The 20,216-nt window shown below is 37.0% G+C and overlaps 1 long non-coding RNA gene across 1 annotated transcript in view; it reads left to right on the forward strand.

The window, feature by feature from the left end:
* LOC146312103 (uncharacterized) overlaps positions 1–20,216 on the forward strand; it is a 50,957-nt gene that overhangs the window by 6,354 nt on the left and 24,387 nt on the right. The gene's annotated exons all lie outside the window — the stretch shown is intronic.

Here is a 20,216-nt window from a genome sequence, read left to right on the forward strand (position 1 = left end):
GAACTCTGTAAATCTGTAATTCAGCTATGTTGATTGCATTTTGCAGGTCATCTGCACAGAAAGAACACAGCACGTGTGCAAACAGTAATATAAAAATACAAATAGCTGAGGTAAAGTAAGACATAAATAACTAAAAACTTATAAATTAAAATATGCACCGTCATATAAGATCAATACACCCCATATTTTAATAATTAAAAACTAAAACTGACACAGAAACTAACAAAAATAAAACTAAATAAAGAATAAAAACTAAACTGAGATGATCAAATGCACTCTGTAAACTAACTGAAACTAAACTGAATTGAAAACAAAAATTAGAAATGAAATAAAAAAAACTAATTACATAATACAAAACTATAATAACTCATATTCAGGTCTTCTATTTGAATAAATCCTTCATTCAACTTACTTCAGCTACTTACTTAAGTGAAAGTTTGTTACAGTGCAGTAAAATGGTCCCTGTCAGTGTGTTACTATTATATTTGATGTTTTGAGATTAATATTACTCCTTCATTAATGTTTATGTAGCATTTTATCTCTTTAGTCATTTAGGATTACACTAATTCACCAGTTTATACAATATAGCCTACAGCTAGGAATTTTAATCTATAGCACTGCATCACATGATCATCATATGTTTGTAGTGCTGCTGTCATGTGCATTTTCCAACTAACCCAAGAGGGTTTTAAAAAATTTAAATTTTGCATAACATCTAAGACAATTTTCTCAACCTATAGACAAATATTTAATCAGAAACTTTCAAATTCAAAATAAACACATTCATGGTTTCACACTGAACAGGAAGGGTATGAAAAATTGTAATCTGAAAAGTAAGTAGTAACTTAAAGAGATGTAGCAGAGTACAAACAAAGTTGTATAAAATGGCAATACGAATACAAGTAACTCAAATTTGTACTTAAGTAGTCTACAGTGCCAAATTTGATTACGTTCAACCACTGACAGTTTACAGGAGTAAAAGTTTCAATAACACAGGGTGGAAAAGACTAATTCTGTTAGGAGTAAAAGTCCTACATTCAAAATTTAGTTTAAGTGCAGAAATATTATGAACAAAATATACTTACATTTCAAAAGTAAATGTACTTTAATGCAGAGCGATCCGTTTCACAGTTTTTATTATTATATGTACAGCATATCATACTCTGGGACTGGGATTATCATTATTATTACAGATGCATTAACATGTACACACTAAGGTTGTTAAAAGTATTGAATTACTGATACTTTTTCAAGACCACCAGTTTAACAGTTTAACAGTTCAGTGTTAATTAATTATTAATTAACCATTTAAAAAAAAAAAAAGCTAAGAAAAATTATTGATGTGCTCATTCAAGACCTCAGTAAAGTCTTCATTGTCTTCTTGCGTGAGCAGGTTGTTAATTAAAATAAAAACATTTTTTATGTGCCTATGACTTTTTTCCTCTCTGCTGTGGTATCAAAGACATATCAAGTGTCTTTTTTGTATACTAGTATTGAAGTTTGGTGTCAGGCAGTGACACTCCTCAATTCATCCTCCACACTCAGCTGTAAAGGTTCTTTTTATTACTGATTTTTCCATTTATCTCATTTTTGATTTGTGAGTAGCATGAAGAGAGTGCAACTTAAGCTATCAAGGTAATTTATTATACAATTATTATACAACACAGGGCTCCACACAGGGTGGGAAATTAGCTTTTTAAAATGGGAACATCGACCAGCCATTGACGAAGAGATATGTTGAAATTTCCAAACTCAATAGTAAGTCATTATTCTATGCCTGAAATCTACCAACCATCTTCATAATTTACCAGCATATGGTGTTTGGTCCTAATTTCCCACGTTGCTGCACAATGGAATGAATGTTTTAGTCCTTTCATAAAGTCATGTTTTGCATAAATCCATTTTAATTTCAGCAACATGTAGGAACCCCTTTCTGCCCAAATCCAGATAATAAATGAAGAGTTTCTGTGTAACCTCAGTAATGAAAGTGTCTGTCGTGAATAGATAATGATGGTTATTTGACTGTCTGCAGCTCTCATGATAGCACTTCAACATTGTATTTCAACAAACAGGCCTGGAAAGGATGTGTATGTGTCTTTTATAAACTGTTGTTTGCAACTTGTTATTACTACAAGCTGCAACAATTAGTTGATTATAGTTAACAGAAAAAAAATGATCTGAATTAGTGTGCAACTATTTTGATGATCGATTAGTTCTTGAAGTTATTTTTAAGGCAAAATCACCAAACCGTCTTTGATTCCAGCTTCTCCAGTGTGTCCACTGTCAAATGAAATGGTTGGGTTTGGACTGTTGTTCTGTCAAAACTTTTTAATACATCACTTTGGACTTTCATTAGGGTGCAAAAATGTACTTTTTAAATTATAAACATCTACCACCCACTGATAAATGAATGTTGAATTTCACCAGACAGCCACTCAATGGTAAATCTTTATACTGCATCTGAAATCTATCAAATGCTTTCTTATTTTGCCTCAGTTTTGTGGCTAGTGCTAATTTTCCATGCTGTGTTTCTGACATTTTACAGACTAAATTGGTGAATTAATTTGCATATTGATTGCTAATGCAACAAACAAACACACCCTTGCTGTATCCTCAGGTTGGAAAATCCAATAGGTTTATAAATGCACAGTAGATACAATTTGTAATTTTCCATATTTACATTTTGTACGTAAAATTTAAAAAGTTAATGTTGACTATGCACATTTTCAGAATACACTATTTTAAAGTATTCTGAACTGTATTCAAATATGATAAAATTACTCTTAGAAAAAACATAATTATAACTTGATAGTAGATAATATAATGAGTAAATTAATAAATATAGAAAACAAAAATGAAATAAAATGGAAAAAATTATGTGACAGTTTTTTTTGGATGAATGAAAAATTGATCCATCCAGTATCTTTTGTGTGTCGTCTTAGATGAAACTAAAGACCTGTAATACAGATGTTTGTACAGAGAGGGGCAGTGTTGTCATGGCAATGAAGCTTAGTTTTATAGAAAGATGTTGAGGAGATTTATATACAGAAATATGTCTCTATAAAACTAAAGACAGTATAAGAAAAGCTAATACAGGTGACTGCATTTGCCAACCTTGGAGGAAAGGAAAGAAAGAGGACTGAGTTTTATTTAATGGGAGTTACCATAACTGAATATTTAGACATACTGTAAACAGTTAAAGGCTAACTGTGGTATTTTTCAGCTTTCTCAAGTTTTAAATTCTAAGTGAATAATGAGGACGACAGTTTTTGAAATTGGTCCAGCAGGAGATTGCTTCAGCCAGCAGAAGCAAAACTGGGCTGCAACATAATCCTTCCCAGCCACTGCACGACGTCAGTGTAGGTACATTCACTGAAAGTGCTAGCTTTGTCACAGGCAAGCTCAGACTGTTTTTAGAAGTGTCTGACAACATTATGGAAGTGATTACTACAGACAGACCTTTTTTAAAGAGTAAGATATGTTTAGTTTAACCAGAAACAGCTATTTTGCTCTTGCCAAACCAGAGTCTTCTTGCAAAACCATAATTTTAACATCATCGTGACTATGAGTCATTAGTCACATGGGAAAATCTGGCCCAGTTTGAAAAATACATAATTCACCCTTTAATACTGACTCTGTACAGTTTCAGTTGGAGCTTTGAGCAAGTTGGTAATACTGATGGACTGAAGAAAAGGGTTTGGGCTCTGACTGATGCATTTAGTTCTGATAGTAGTATCTGATATAAAATATCAGTATTTTAAAACGGCATTTAGACCATCAGTGACTAAAACTTTTTGCAGAAAGACAGACTGAATTTCCTTCCTTTAAGATTAAAATGTAAAAACTTTCTACAAGGTACTGTATGTTAAGAAGCTGGGATTAGTTATAAACTAATGTAATATACTGTATCAGGATGACTAAGCTTTACCACAAGCCCAGCTTGAACTTTGAGTTATTAAAACTATCAACATATGATAAAAAATTACTTACAGAACACAGAACTGTTGTTATAAGTAGATAACAACAGACTTTGTAGATAACGCATGGGAGTTTCCCTCCCTGTATGAAATACAAACAAATGTCCAGTAAAAAAGTTGCAAGTGAAGACGTGTAATATACGTGTTCATACAGACAGGGGCAGTGTTGTCAAGGCCATGAAGCTCACTTATACTGATGCTGCACATTTTGACTTTGTCACCAGTAAAAAAAATGCTGATGATGGGAAGAAAATAGTTTGGTGGTAGACTGTTCTGATAAATGTGTTTCGTTTTCTGATATAATATGACCTTAAACTGACATGACTAAGCAGAATTAGAGCTATATTTGTTCAAGACAAACAATGAAGCCATATATTAGTGATGAAGTCCGTGTAAAAGGTGAAGAATGCCCAAACATACAAGCATAACAGAGTACACTGAGTTTTCTCATGTCCCTCATCCCTTCTGTCCACCCCGTACACCCAAATAAACAAAACGGCCAGATAAGCAAGCAAAAGGACAAATAAAGGGAAAAGACAACCAAAGACTATACTTACAAATGCAATAAGCAAAGAAACACAAAAACAATCACTTCGTCCATAATTTATGATATATATATCAATAAAGACTTGAGGCTATAAAAGCTGTGGTCCAAATGTCCATAACATGTCTGAGTCCATTATTGATCACCTCTTGAAAAGTAAGAAAATAGTTGGGACCAGAGTTGTTGAAAAATATGTCTCTGATGATTTTTTTTTCTCAGATCAGTCTCTCCAGTGATAAGAATTCTAATAATTGGTCCAGGAAGCGCTGAAAAGTAAGAGGGGATATATTTTTCCAAAATCAAGTATGTGTTATGGTAATTAATATTCCTAATTTTTTTCTAATTAATCTAATTAAATGAATGAACTGAATTCTAGAAACTTTTCAACAGATGGCATCAGTTTTGAGAAATGCTCAACCTAATGACTTTAAAATATGTTAATCATCCAAAAACTTACATAGAACCCCAAATACAAATTCATGGTCACATAAATTTCTTAATAAATGCCTCTAGACTTTGTTATGCTTCACTTGAACAAAGTTTAAATTAACTATCAAAATCATTCATTTATGTGAGACAAACATTTTGGTTGTGCACTTTGTTTTACTTTTAAAAAGAAAAATCCATGCATATTTCATCTTAATCCTAACCTAAAACCATAAAAGGCCTTTAATGTGTACATTTAAGAGTTTTAGTGCCCAAGTGTATGCAAAGATTTGCGGCAAAAAAAATCCCTCAGACTCTGTGAAGGTAGTCTAGTTTACACTTTTCTCTTTTCTTATCTTCAGTTTATTGAGTAAAGACAGATGGTGATAGGTATATATCCACTAGAGGGGGGAAATTAGCCTTTTTTGAGTGCTGCCTCCCAGATAACAGTGTAATAATAACAACAAAACACTAATATTTCTAAAACTTGACAGAAAAGCTGTATCAAATACAAACATGGCAACAAATCCACCCTAACACAAGGCTCTGTGTGACAATTAGAGTGTCCAGAGTGTAATATTCATCCTCACAGATTTGGACCAGGTTACACCTCCTTGTACCTGCTCTGACTGATAGCTCGCTATCTGATGCTCTCTGTGCTCACTGATCTCCAGTTCCCAGACAGGCCTGGCTGCTGGCCTGCCGCCGCTGCTTCCTGACAGAGTCCGGACAGCAGGGGAGGGCAGCGTTCCTCCAGGGTGGGGGGGGGCTGGGACGCTTCCAGCTGGTCCGCCGAGGTGTGGAGCTCGCCTCGGGGTAAGCCTCTCGTGTGAGTAAACACCATAACAATCCAGCAGAGAGACACGCTCCCCGGGTCGGGGAATTTTCTGGTATGCCAGAACAATGTCTGACACTGTTGTGATGATTGAATTTTATAGGCCGGCCTGACTCGAGTCTACTGTCTACGAGATGAAGTGTTTTATGATGGCGGGATGATTAATGTGCTCTGAAATGTGTAGGCCTTCTTTGTATGTGTGATGAGGCAATATTCTGTTTTTATCACACATTACAGGAAACTTTACGAGTCTATTATCTTTCTCTACATAACATTTCCGAGCACTCTCTCAGAATTAAGTGACCTACTGTATCAACCGTCGACACTGTTACTCACTACTACCCTTTATTACTTAGCAAACATGCCCTACAAATTTTAAATCAGAGCCGAACTCTGCTCGTCAGACTTCTCTGCTCTCCCAGACAATGAAATGTCATGTAAGTCCGCTCCTCTCAACTCTCGAATTTGACTTTGGCAGCAGTCTTTCTCTTTGACTGACAGATGAGCGAGCGATACGACTCCATCAAAAAGTGCAGCCTGACAGTTTGATTTGACAGGCCTCTTCAAACCAAATATACTCCTTGTTCCTGGCACTACATCAACTTGACAAGAAGAAAAGTGGTAGAAAAAAGGAAAAAGATGTAGATATCTATACTCTGGTATAGCTTTCACTATGAAATAATAATGGACACAAATGTCCAAATACACAAAGCTGTCACCCACTGTCTAATTCTCCCATTATTGTCCAACAAGTGATGAAATATTATGTCTTGTCCCTCATATTATTTTAGGGCTGCAACTAATCTTTCCGTTATTGATTCATCTATTGATTAATGATTTAAATTGGTGAGTAAAATTTTTGAAAATAGTGATTAGAAATAGACTGATTTTCCATTTAGTACACTCAGTCATCCTGTTCATTTTAGACTTTCTTTGTTTGAGGAGTTATTTTGTCTTGTTTTGTCCTATCCAGTCATTAGAGTGACACATCTGCTCAGCGAATGTCATTTTTTTTTAGTCGGTCACAGAAGCTGCAGTACGTTACTGGAAGCAGTTAGGTTTAAGTTTAATTTTTTAATTTTGCAAACTGACTTACAACCAGAGATGTTCCTATACATCTATATATATTTCTTCCTTCCTGATACAAATTCTGATACCTGTACTGGCTAATACCGAGTACAGCTCCAATTCCAGTGTATAAAAAGGCCTATTATTAATTTTAACAGCTGTATACTACTAATGCTATATGGATGTGTTATTGTGTCGGAATTGTTGTCTGATTGGCTAGTACTCATTGCCTTTGTCGGTTTGGATTCGTAGGTTCAAGCATGAGGTGATTGGTTAGGGTTAGGGTAGGAATATTATGGGAAGCCAATCAGTGTCAGAGTAGGGTGGGTCATGACTTCACTTGTTTACATGATATTGGAACGGTGCATAGGCTTGTGGATTCTGATGCGCGATCCGGCATTTTAGAGAGTATCCGATTCCGGTATTGATATCGGAACAACCCTACTTTCAACAATCTCTGAAGCGCCATGGATCTTTTCCATGCTTGCCACCATTCAAGCAAAGTGCCACAAAGATGTCTTTCAGGCCGATTTCCCCTAAACTCTTCAATTCACACCAAAACAATCTATATAGATGGATAAATAACACTGTGGGCCAGAGGAAATATATGTAATTTTGATTTTGTGCTCTGCACACAATCTGCCTACAAAATTCTGATTGGTCCATTAATTCTCCAACCAGGGAAAACAGTCATCAGTAAACTGCACACCAGACCTATTTGAATAGTTCGAAATAAACAAATTAAAGATGTGGGCAGCCAATTAATGGATAACTCCATCTGTTTGGATATTCAATTTCTAAGCAAAAAGGGCAAAAATATCTCTCTTCCTGATTCTCAAATGGGAATATTTTCTGATCTTTGGGTTAGACTTTTTCTCAGACATTTTTGCTGTATAAATGACAATATTTTGTTCAATAATAAAAGCCTTTATATACAACAAAACAACTCCTCTCCTTGTGCTGCATGGAGCTTGAATGTATAGAATATATGATGTGAATAACTGTGTTCCAATAATATATAATGCAGTGCTAGATTCTTAATGGACACCCTATAGAACTCTTAAAACCTAAGACCTATGGGTAAACATGACCCTTTAATAGCCATTAAAACAACATCTTTAGTCAATAATTCATCAATATGAATGGGGCCTACATGAAGTTGTGATCAAGTCACTAAATATTCTTGTACTTGTGCTGTCATCACTCGAGTGTGTAAATCCTCATCATTGTGATATGCCTACATTCTGCTCTCCCATTTAGCTAATAAAATGCATAGACCTAAATGATTCATGGCAACCATTTACATAATTCATAATTAAATCACAACCCGATGGCTTGGAATTTATTAATAGTGAAAATGCATGTGCCGCCATCGCGATATACTAATTAATATCTTTAGTTATCATTGGCACATTGCTCACTCAGCTGGGGTCTGGTTATGGGGCACGAATAATGCAATGCAACAACAAATTATCTGTGCATTTAAGTGGGAATGTCTCGGAGTGATTGCCACAATATGCATTTGCCTTAAGAACTTAATGGGGGAATCAGTTTTATCGGAGTTGTCACATGTTCTGGCTAATCATTTTGAACACTGTAAAGATTAGGCCTAATGCATTTCCATCCTCCAGCTCCAGTGTAGCACTGCAGGGCGTCTCCACTCGCACTGTACGCTTTTCCCACAGTCCACAAAAAAAATATGCCACATGCTCTCAGTAACAAAAGAAAAACTGAAAACAACATTGTTAACAAAAGGATAGATTTTTTTAATCAAGCCCTTTTAATCTCTTATCTCTAAATTTATTGTAGTGCAGAAACATTTAGTTGAGTAACTGACAGTAAATTAACGAACAACAGTTGAATAATCAACCATTTAAGTAATTTTTCTGCATTAAAAAAATACCAAACATTTGCTGTTTCTGTCTTCTAAATGTTTAAATGAGCTGTTTTTATTTATTTTAAACCAGTGTAAATTGAGTACATTTGGATGTTAGACTGTTGTAAGACAAAAGCAAATTAAAGAGGTTGTCTTTAATGTTTTTTTCATTATTTTCTGACAATTTATAGGCTTTCATATACGATAAATTAATCAAAGATTCACTTCATCCAAATTTCAATAGAACATGTTTTCTCACTTACCATTCAGTCAGACGGATAGTTTTGTTTTTGTTTGTTCAGGGTGATTTGATTCAACTTTTGCCATTACAATAAAAGATGTCAGGAACTCACATTGGTGAATTCACAGTACAGCAGGACTAAACCGTTCTCATCACAGGTCCACAAATACTGACTCTGCTTTGTTACACCCCTCGGCGTCTTGTACCTATGAAGCCTTTAGCACTGGTGTGAGACCTTTCTGCCAGAAAGCCTTTCTAAACATGGGTAATGTAATGGTAGCAGTTTTGTTTGGTTTAGGCCCCATAGCTACCTGGTTAGGTTCGGGTAAAAAAAAAAAAAATATCTTAAGTTACACATGTCAATTCACATAACCTAAGAGGAGATGACCAGGAAATAAGAATGTAACTGGCAGGACAGACAGACTGAACACAGCATACTAATAACAATGATTAAAATACACAAAAATAGATATAAATAAATATATAAAAGGTTAAAAGACATGTAATTAATTGGTTGAATAGCCTAAACCTAAACATTCCAAAGAAAATAAGCTAAAATCAAAATTTACTTCAATAGGGGTGCAACAATCATGGTGTAATATATTGTCATCTTCAAGATATGCTTTTATTATGAAATTCCCATGGTGCATTTGTGTCTCAAATGGAAAAGTTCAGTCATAAAATTGTCAAATCATAATTTAGTTTACTTTTTGAGTTGACGTAAATGTAACTGATTGTGCTAATTGGACATATGATATTATTTGCTATTGATTGATATTGATATTGACTGGGATTTCTGCCTCCACCCTAACTCACTGAATGTGAATTACATTGAGATGGTGGCAGAAATGTTCAGAGAGAGTAAACTAATGGTCGACCAATATGGATTTTTCAGTGGCAGATGTTGACCAGGGTAGCTGATGGCCTATATATCAAAACAAAGAAAAGTCGTCAATAATCCCATTATTTCATGCACATCAGAGCCCAAACTAATATACATTATTATCTTAGCTGGTAATGTGTTGCTTTAGATGGAATTTTTATTAATGAAATAGAAAATTACATTGGGTTATGTTGTAGATTTCAGAACATGACTGGTTTTTGTGGGGTAGAGTATGTCAGAAGTGACGTCATTCACCTGCTGTAGTCTGTACATTAAAACATATATACATTTAACACAAGCCAGTAACAGGTTTAGATTAGATTTGCTGTCATTTAGGATAAAAAAACAGATGTTAACATTAAGAAAAGACGATTGTGATGAAGGCTAACATTTACAGCTGGATGCATGAGAGTTAGCACACGACTTCAAACCACCTTTTTCTCCACTTTCGCCAAAACTCTCGCATGCTACATGGACCAGGCTGCCTCCAGATGTGCCTGCAGATGTATTTTCTTTATTGCCGTTATGAGCGCAGGCATCAGCAAATGCATCTCAAAATGCCAGATAATTAGTCCAGTTCATTGGCAGGCCGATTAATTGGTTTATCACTGCAGTTGTCTCAAAACCAGCCCAAATAAACCCAGAACTATCTGCATGTCTATGTACCACTATAGAGGAAATGTTATTTTGTGTTTTTAAGGAACTAACCCTTTAATCAAAAACAAAAAATATTAGTTGCAGCTCAAACTGGTTGCCTGTAACAACAGTAGATTGTTGCAAGAAAAAAAAAGAGGTTGATGTGACCTCATAATGACATCTTGCGGTTTTCAAAAACACCCGTGTCAGGCTAATGAACTCGTGTCACCAAGCGCCTTTCCCCCTTCTCTTATGAGCTTAATGTATTCTTAGTTTCGACAGTTAATTCAGAACCGAACATCCACCAACTCTCCCCGCCAGTGGACAAACAAAGGGGTCCTCTTCAGTAATGGTCCCTGAGGCTTCACCACTATCTATTGATCTGCTGTCACCCAATTTCTCTGTGACTTATGCCCTGCTTAATTCCCATTACTGTGCACACTGAAGCCTTATCAGGGGGAACAATAGGCTTGTTGTCACTGAGGGCAAAAATATGAGCGGGCCTGTGACAGTGTGAGCGCAAACTCATGACTTCAACTCCTCGAGCCCTCTCGGTGACCTCCACGCTGCTCATGTAGGCCAGTTTGAAGCCCCGGCGTTAGAATACTAAACTCAATCCGGACCGTTTGCAGATGAATCAGAAAATTGGATCTCGCTTGTTTCATAAAAACGACCCCCAAAAAACAGAGGGCCGGCTCCTTAGCCATAAAACTGTCGCTGTGATATGTCTCCGGCAATGATGATTCTCAGCTCCTGCGTGCCCCCTCTCCGACTCTCCCACTCGCTAGCTGCTATCTCCTCCTTTCAATTATATGTTTCCCTGCTCTTTTAGACAAAGAGTAATAAAGCTATAAATCGTGTATCCGGTGGAAGGTATGGACATTCTGTCTCTGAACTGCTGTTGAAACTGCCATAAACCACCCACAAAGTCAAAGATAAGGATTTACAGTTATTTAACATCATCCTTGTCCCCTAAATCACACTGATAAGAGAATTAAGTGATGGCTATAGGTTCTTTGTCCTCTAGCTATTGATTTTTTTAACAGAGAGGGCCAGTGCAATGTTTTTATTGAGCATCCTATTTGCTTTAAGCTTAAGAGTGGAAATTGAGCTATTTGGATTGTTTTATTGAACTACAGTTCCTGCACTTTGAGTTAATTTATCTGATAACAGAGCCGCCTTCTTGTTTAAATCTCATTCATGGTGGAAATGTTTTCAAAAGCAGAGATATAAAACATGACAGAGATGTTGGTAATACAAATCTGCAGCCAGAATATTTACAAAAAAGACCTAAATGAATAATTGAAAGGCCATTGCAGCAATTGTTTTATCTAGTTAAGGACAATTGAATCAATTACTTTCTGGTATAGATGCTCTTCTACATTACAGGCTGCACATGATGCGACTATGCTGAATGTATCCAGTCTAAATAGGAAGGATTGTTCCTCTCCAGACAAAACACATGACTTGATTTACAGGAAGACATCCATCTATAGTAGTAATTGGTATTAATATCAAATGCAGCAAATAATCTGCTTGTTAAAGCGGCCATTGTTGGAGTATATGTCCCTCTTAGCGTATAATGTCCCAGTTTGAACAAAGACGTGTTTAGCTTAGCGGAAGTTAGTCACTCGTTTCAGCATGAAAACACTTATGTCAATGCCTCCGAGACGCAGGCGAAGTTGCAGCCGTTCACATTTAATGATTCAATTGCTGTTTAGCTTCAAGTTCACGACCCCGGAGCTATGATAAATGTCAAGCGCGAGAATGTCCCGCTAACTAGACGTGCCACTGCCAGCCAATCATCTTGTTATTGACTGGGAAAGCATAAGGCGCTGTAATGTGACTCTAAACGCCACGTTACAGTGGATCTATCTGGGTAACAACCATGTGTGCCGGTTATTCAGTCGTGTCCTTTTGGCTCAGAGCACTGCTGTCAGTTCCTTCTCCAGATCACCCAAAAGGCATTAGGGCAGATCCCTATAATGTGTCAATACGATCATTAATCATGGAAATGTCAGGATTTAGGAGCAGATATTCATTTTGAAATGAGCTATAATTCTATAGTTTTTGAAAGGGTTTTCTGATTCCAAGTGGTTGAAGACTTGTCTCAGACGAGCCTCCACAGCCCTGTCAAGATAAGACGTACCTCTTTACTGACACAAGGCAGTCTTCATGTTCTAAGTGTTAATTTGAATTTATTTTAATCTGGATGTTGTTGCTGCATTTTTTTAAGGAAAAAAGTCAGAATTGTATTTGTTTAATTTACTTTTAAATGTGAATATTTCTGGTTTATTTACTCCTTTATGACATTCAACCGAATATCTCTGGGTTCTAGACAAAATAAGACATTTGAGGACGTCACTTTGGGCTTTGGCAAAAACTGATTGACATTTTTCACCATTTTCTGACATTTTACAGGCCAAACAACTAATCGATTCATTGACAAAATGATTGACAGACTCGTCAACAATGAAAATAATCATTAGTTGCAGCCCTAGTTGGCGTCTCATTGAATTTAGTCACAAATGGATCAGGTTAATGAACTTGTGTATCAGCCACCTCTTGCCCCTGTGATGGAAACATCAGCGTGCAGGAAAATATTGACTTAGACCAACATTTTAATTCAGGCACTGGGACTCTATTTGCTCTGTCTGTCATTAACCTACAGTACAATATATTCTCCTCTTCAACAGCCGACATGTCCGCTGCAACAGCTGTTGGCTTGTTTTAGAAATGACATTGTTCAGAAAGTATTTGTTGAAAGCAGTTAATTCTGTCTGGGTGTCACCTCCTTTAGCTCGGCCTTGGATTGATGTGATGACAGCATTTAATGAATTTAATCCTGTGGTTTAAAATAGCCCTGTTTGCCTCAGTGCCCAATCAACATATCTTTCACATAAGAATACAGTGGTGACATCAAGGCCTGAGTTGTTGTTGAGAGTGTCATTAGTAGCTGACCTTTAATAAATTAAGCGGTTAGACTTTCCATGAATCCAGGGGTCAGTGATATGGTTGAAATCAGTACGTCTGTATTAATAACAGTATTTTTCTGATAATGACGCAGGTCATAAAATGGAGAAAGTATGCAAATCACATACAAAGTAATGCAACTGGTATTTAAGACAAAGAGCTGCAATCTGCTGCTGCAACGAACCATTTTTTGCATTATGGATTATCTGTCCATTATTTTCTCAGTTAATCAATTAGTTGTTCTTATTCAGCCCATAAAGGTCAGAAAATGGTGAAAATGTTGATCAGTCAAAAACCAAAGTGGCGTCTTTTTCTTTTCTTTGGCCACAACCCAAAGATAGTCAGTTTAGTGTCACAGAGTAGTGAATCCAGAAGATATTCACATTTGAGAAGCTGAAATTAGAGAGTTTATTTAAAAAATGATTAGCTGATTATCAGAATAGTTGGTGATTAATTTAAGAGTTGATTAACAATTCATTAATTAATTAATTGTTGCAGCTGTACTCTTAGCACATAGAAAACAAAACCTTCAATAACTTGTTTAGTTATTTTTTTTTTTTTTACCAAAATTTGGGATCATTTATTGAATTTTGTATTTGTTCCATATAAATGACATCAGCAAACTAGGACTAAAACTAACGATTGTTTTTATTGTCCATTAATCTGTTGATTATTTTCTTGATTAATCAGTTCGTTTTTTTTTTTTTTTTTGGTCTATTAAAGATCAAATGGTGTGAAAAATATCAATCAGTGTTGCTCAAAGTCCAAGATGATGTCCTCAAATGTCTTGTTTTGTCCACAAAATTTTTTTTTTCAGTTTTCAGTTATTTATGGGAATAGAGGAACCAGGAAATGTTCACATTTAAGCAGCTGAAATCAGAGAATTCTTAATTTTTTGCATAAAACATTACTCAAACCGATAAATTATCAGAACAGTTGGCGATTAATTTAATAATCGATCAATCGGCTAATTGTTGCAGCTCAACAACGAACCCCAGCACTGACCAACCCAGCTCTGTAATGCGAGGTATTTATGATAGTTCAGAGCTGCTGGGTGCGACAGCGTCATGCTGCTACCATATATCAATCCCAGAAAAAGCTAAAAGGCCACTTCTCTATGTATATCCCAGCTGGGTTTTATTTTGGGCAGAGGGTCATTCCATTTAGTACACAGACCTCCCAGTTTGTCAGTCTCTGTATAGTGCCCGCTGAAGAGAGGTTAAGCTGGTGGCAAGATGGTGACAACACTGAAAGTAATCCTTGTTACTTCATTCCTTTAAATAGGAATCACACTGAAGAGAGAATAGTTTTATTGTATCTCTGTAGAGAGTGTTTGGCTGCTCATATGCCTTTGAAGCAATATTTTAAAAACTGGTCATCACAAGTCCCCATTTAGTTTGCACTGTGCTTGTATCATGTCAGCCCAGTTTAAGGGACTAGCATTTTAGTGGCATTTAACAGTGAGCTTGCAGGTTGCAATAATTCTTATTTTTGGGTGATTATACACTGAGGAAAACGTATTTATGAATATTATATTCCATTGTTACCATATTCTGCCAATAAATTGCTGTAAATCTTACACACTCTAAGCTTTTCTGCTGATTGGTAGTTGGCGATAACATACTGAGAAGTATATCGGTGTGTTTCTAAACACCGTAAAGAAGAATTTAAGCTAGCAAAATAGAGGAAAACAGTGCTTTGCTAATATTTTATGAAGAGGGAAATGCACTTAACATATTTGTCAAGAATAAATGCAATAAACAGTTAATGTAAACACGACTTTCTTTGTTGACAATAAAACTCCACGGGGCCTCTTTGATTTAATTACCAGCAGAATGTAGGTGAATAAATGAGTCTGCTCAAGCAAATTGTACTATTTAACAGTTTAGTTTTGGGGATTGATTTAAACATCGGACATCTGACAACACTTATGCCATATCACAATATCCAAAATCCAAGATGATATCTGCTCTTATATCACGGTAGCAGTATCATACAAAACAATATATTGTCCAAGCCTTACGACAAACAGACTACAAATGGAAGCCAGAATGCTTTCTGATACCAAAATCTTGTCCCTTGCCTCCAGATTCTGCTTTCATATGCAGACATCTCTTGGTAGAGATTAGGTTTTGCCATCCGTTATGATGTGCACCCTAAATCCATCAATGATCCTGAAAGGGTTAACTGACCAAGAGCAATTTATTTTGCCTATTATCAACTGGCCAAGCATGTTAAAGGTTTCCTGGAGATCTTTTAACGCTCCTATTTTGAGGTGACCCCGTCTCAGCATCCCTCCACAGAGTGCCCTTTGAGATGACCGTGGCCACTGGTGGTGCTCTGCCTCATTAGTGAACTGTGGGAACAAAAGACTCCGAGCAGAGGAGTCCAAAAACCCCACATAAATACAGCCGAGCAGGAATTATGCTCAAATGTAAAACTCCCAAACAAATGAGATTGGAAAACTCTCCGGGGCGTCTTCTAAACTTTGCCGCTGTCATCAATCAAGAATATTGCCATGCGAGTCCATACAGGACTTGGACAAACTGCTTCTTTAAGCATTTCTCCGGGAGGCATAAAAGTGTATTTATGGTCACCACGGGCAGGTATAGAGGAAGATTGGCAAACATGAAAATCAAGTCCTCTCCCGGGTGCCATCTAGCCATGCTCGGCTGTGTTAAATCATAGATGGAAAGAACAACAGTCTGGTGGCACAACAGTCCAGTCTGACAAAGCACTGCCTTGGGTCTGCGTTTTACATTCTCTCCACAGCCCCGTTATTGGAGTCAATGTTTTGTCTTCATACCTGTTTTCGGCTCTGTAATGAACTTCATCTGTCTTGTTCTGCACATCAGTGACATGTTCCAGTTTAATGTAACCTACAGTTTATCGTATATTACCCGATGCCAAGATTTAGGGCTGCAGAAGATCCTGTTTCTGCACTTAGCTGATGTGGGATTGATTTCCTTTACGGATATATGAATCACTGGGGTCATTACCGAGTCGGACTCTTTCATTAAATTGAGCTATGTCTCCTGCCTCAACACAAGGCCTTCGGAGAGCCCTCCACCAAGAATATACTGGGCTAAAACCACTTTGAAAACAGCAACATGTAAAGTATAGCTTCATTTATCCCACAAATGCAGAACATTGATCCTCTGTGGAGAAAATAGGTGACAACATACTCTTGGAGCCTGTTAATAATTCAGATGTACGAAGAGGGATTGTAAATATACTCATAAGTGGATCTGGTTGATAAACGGAGAGGTAAAATCTTTTAGTTATTTGAATGAGTAATAGCAGGAGTGGAAGAAAATTATAAATACAACGATACACCCGTGTACTCATATAAATGCCAGCGTACCTTAATGCTTTCCAAAAACCCTTTTAATTGGGAGGCTTATAACGGATCACTGCAAGTCGCTCTCGCTAGAATATTCCTCACGCACACACGGGCTGTATTGACTTTTCAAATAAAAAGACATTAATGTAGATAACGGCCATTTTGAATCCTCATTAGTCACCGGTAATCTAGAAACATGGGCGATATATTAAGAGTGGTGTTCGCGGCGAGTCATTAAAGGAGGAATAAAAGACAAAATAAATCCAATCTTGGAACGCCTGCGATTAATCATGTTGGCCACCGCTGGCTGGCTGCTTAACAGTTTTATTGAGTCATTTATGCTGGTTTCCCTGATAATCCATTTATTCTGAATAATGCCTCCCTTCATGCTCAAAGTGCTGTGTTCAGGTGATACCGCTATAAACTGTATTTTTTTTTTTATCCTTTCCCCCCTAGACAAACATATATTACAACAATTACATGGAACGGCTGACAGAAGAAAAGCAACAATCGCACATTATTCAGGGAGGCTTTTAATGAAAGTGTTAATTAAGTATGTTTTCAATTATTCCTGAAGGGGATCACAAACCAAGATAGTATCATGAATAATTTACTGCAGAGTGTCTAATTAGAACTATTTTAATGTAATTTTTGCAGCAGAGAGCACCGTGTTACTGAACAACATATGCACAGAGGTTCACTGGTGTCCCTGAAATAGCACGCGGGGCCGGGCGTCGCGTCATGTGATGTGAGACAATGGAGCGATAAGCAGTGATTAAGATGTTCCAGTGTGCAACACCAGGGAGGATCCCATTCAGTTGCTGTGGAGCGTAATGCTTCCGTCCAGACTCCTAAAGTGGCTCAGACAGGCGTGCGTCTGCACCTCTAGAGACTGAAAATGCTCCAAAAATACAAACAGAACGCCAAGGCCCAGAGTCACCCTGACCTGACTTGACCCAGCCACCACCACTGCCCTTGTGTGCAGGGAGAAGCTCTTGTTTAGTGTCCAGATGCACTGGGTTATGCAGAAAGACAGATTTTATGGACAACATCCTCACACCTGACTGAAAACTGACTGCTGCAAACCACTGAAGACAAATGGTGCTGACAGGCACAGCTGAGCTCCTTAATTAAAGGAATAGTTCAGAATTTTTGAAGTGGGGTTGATGAGGTACTTGCAGTATCTATAGTGAGCGTATTTCCTATAGTTGATGGAAGTCGGCAGACCCCCAAGTTGGAGAAGTGGAGAGGAGTACCAGCACAGAAGCTAAGCAATTGTTGTGGACAGGGTCAACAGCTAAACATGTTAGCCACCTAAAAATGGTCCATCTAAAAACCAATATAAGTTTAAGTATACACTCTATTTAGAATATTTTCACCACTCTACCTTGCTGTCAGACAGTCTTTTCCAACAGGAAACCACCATTAGAAGAGCCAAATATGGCTCTCTCAAAAGAAACTACTCCTCAGGTTAAAACAGGATTTTATCTCGCAGACACAGGGGTTGCTGGTCTACGTCAACTCTCTAGAGCCACTGCGTAATAGAATTAAAGGCCAGAATTTTTTTTTCCAGCTTTGTGCATTTTCTCAATTTTATCTGTGCAATGCACTGTGGAGGGATAATGTCAACATCACACACAAGAATAAGGATTATCTTGTGTTTTATTTTACACATACTGTTCATACAAACACTTTTACTTTGCAAACACACTACATACTGAAAGCATGCTGGGAATTGGTATGTATAATTTGGATTTGGGACAGAGGACAGAGCGAACAATGGCTCTGTTCTATTGAAGTGTCCTAGTAAGTCTTGACAGTGTAACAGTGAGTCAACATGCACAATACCAGAACCCTGAAACTGAAGGAGCTAAATGGAATTCAGCCATGCTTAATTTTATTAGTAGCACCTGTGCTCTTTCTCTTGTGACATGTCAAAATGTCCTCTGTGAGAAGGACTTACTCAGTATTACATTCTAATTTCTAAGGTTTTCAGAACAGTGCATCCACGCTGGAAAAGTAACATAATTATGTACACTCAAAAAAGTTAGAGCACACTAAAAAACTAATTTGAGAATGTGCTGTCGGTCGACAATATTCTCCCACGGTGCACTGCACAAAGGATATGGAGGAGCTGCTTACAGCTGATAAAATTAAGATTAATTGTGTATGGTGGTGAAACAGCTCCAAAAACAAAAAAAGTAAAACCTCGGGAAAAGGATTTTCTTTGTGAAGTGTAATTGGAAGTGGAATGTCAAAGTTGTAGTCTGACTAAAGTCTCTGGGTCATGCTGCACTCTATTACTATTTACTTTGCCAGCTGCAACAAGTAATAAATCAGTGTGTTTACTGTGCAAAGAACGCACGCACAACAATTCGAATCCTGGCTAGATTTTTACAAATTTTCCCTGACAGTTTGTCAGTTAATAGCTACAAATAACTCATAGTATAATATTAATAGATACCTCCAAATTATTCTGTCTGGCCCACAAGCCCCCTACTGATTTTCATATTTGGCCCAGTTGCCATTGAAGTTGAATAAACCCAGGAATATATAATGTATTCACTGGTGTAGTGGTTACTCACGTTAGAGGTTTGCACTCCCAAATAGAGGAAGTAATGATCTGTGACATACACACATATAAGTATGTTTTTTTACCCTAAAACATATAAATCAGTAGCAGTTCAGCTTATAGGTAGTTTTATTTTTGTTGCTCTGAAATATGTGGTGCAGGGTAGCTTTTTGCCATGAAAAATCAAAGACTGAAAAATCTGACACCTACAAAGAAAAGAAAAAGAAAACACGAGTTCAAAGTGTAAGGAGAACATATCATAGTCTTGCTGACAATGATTTATTTACTACTCTGAGAAATGCTTTTCAAAAACACTAAAACAAAACTGCTTCTGACTAAAGATGGCGCCAGAAGCCAAAGAGCACATACCTCTGCCAAGGCTCCTCAGTTGTTATCATAATAAAAAGTATTTACAGAGTTTTAATCTGTGTTTGCACCCAGATACGCATAAAATATACATAAAACATTTTGGGATCTTTGGGATGTTCAAATATGTACTATCTCCTATTGTTGAATCATTAAAAATACGTTCCAGCATTGACCAAATTTCACCAAAATCTGTTCCCTATTTTTTTCTAATAAAACAAGAAGAAATAAGAGCCAAAACCTCCTGACCCCTCTTAAGTATTTCTGCTTTTAAAAAAGAGTCACAGCTGCTACTTTTCAAGCCAAACATGACCGGTCTGTTTCCGTTCACTATTAGCAGATACGCGGTCGTATATTTAGTAATGAGGATTTCGAGCGTTCTCAGCAGCGTCTCTGGAGACTCTCCCACAAGGCCTTGACTGAAAGCCTGAAGCCTATCAAGTGTCCCACGCAGCACAAGTCCTCGCACCTGACGA

This window comes from Lutjanus erythropterus, chromosome 17 (assembly GCF_056507025.1).
Source record: "Lutjanus erythropterus isolate fLutEry1 chromosome 17, fLutEry1.hap2, whole genome shotgun sequence".
NCBI lineage: Eukaryota > Metazoa > Chordata > Actinopteri > Lutjaniformes > Lutjanidae > Lutjanus > Lutjanus erythropterus.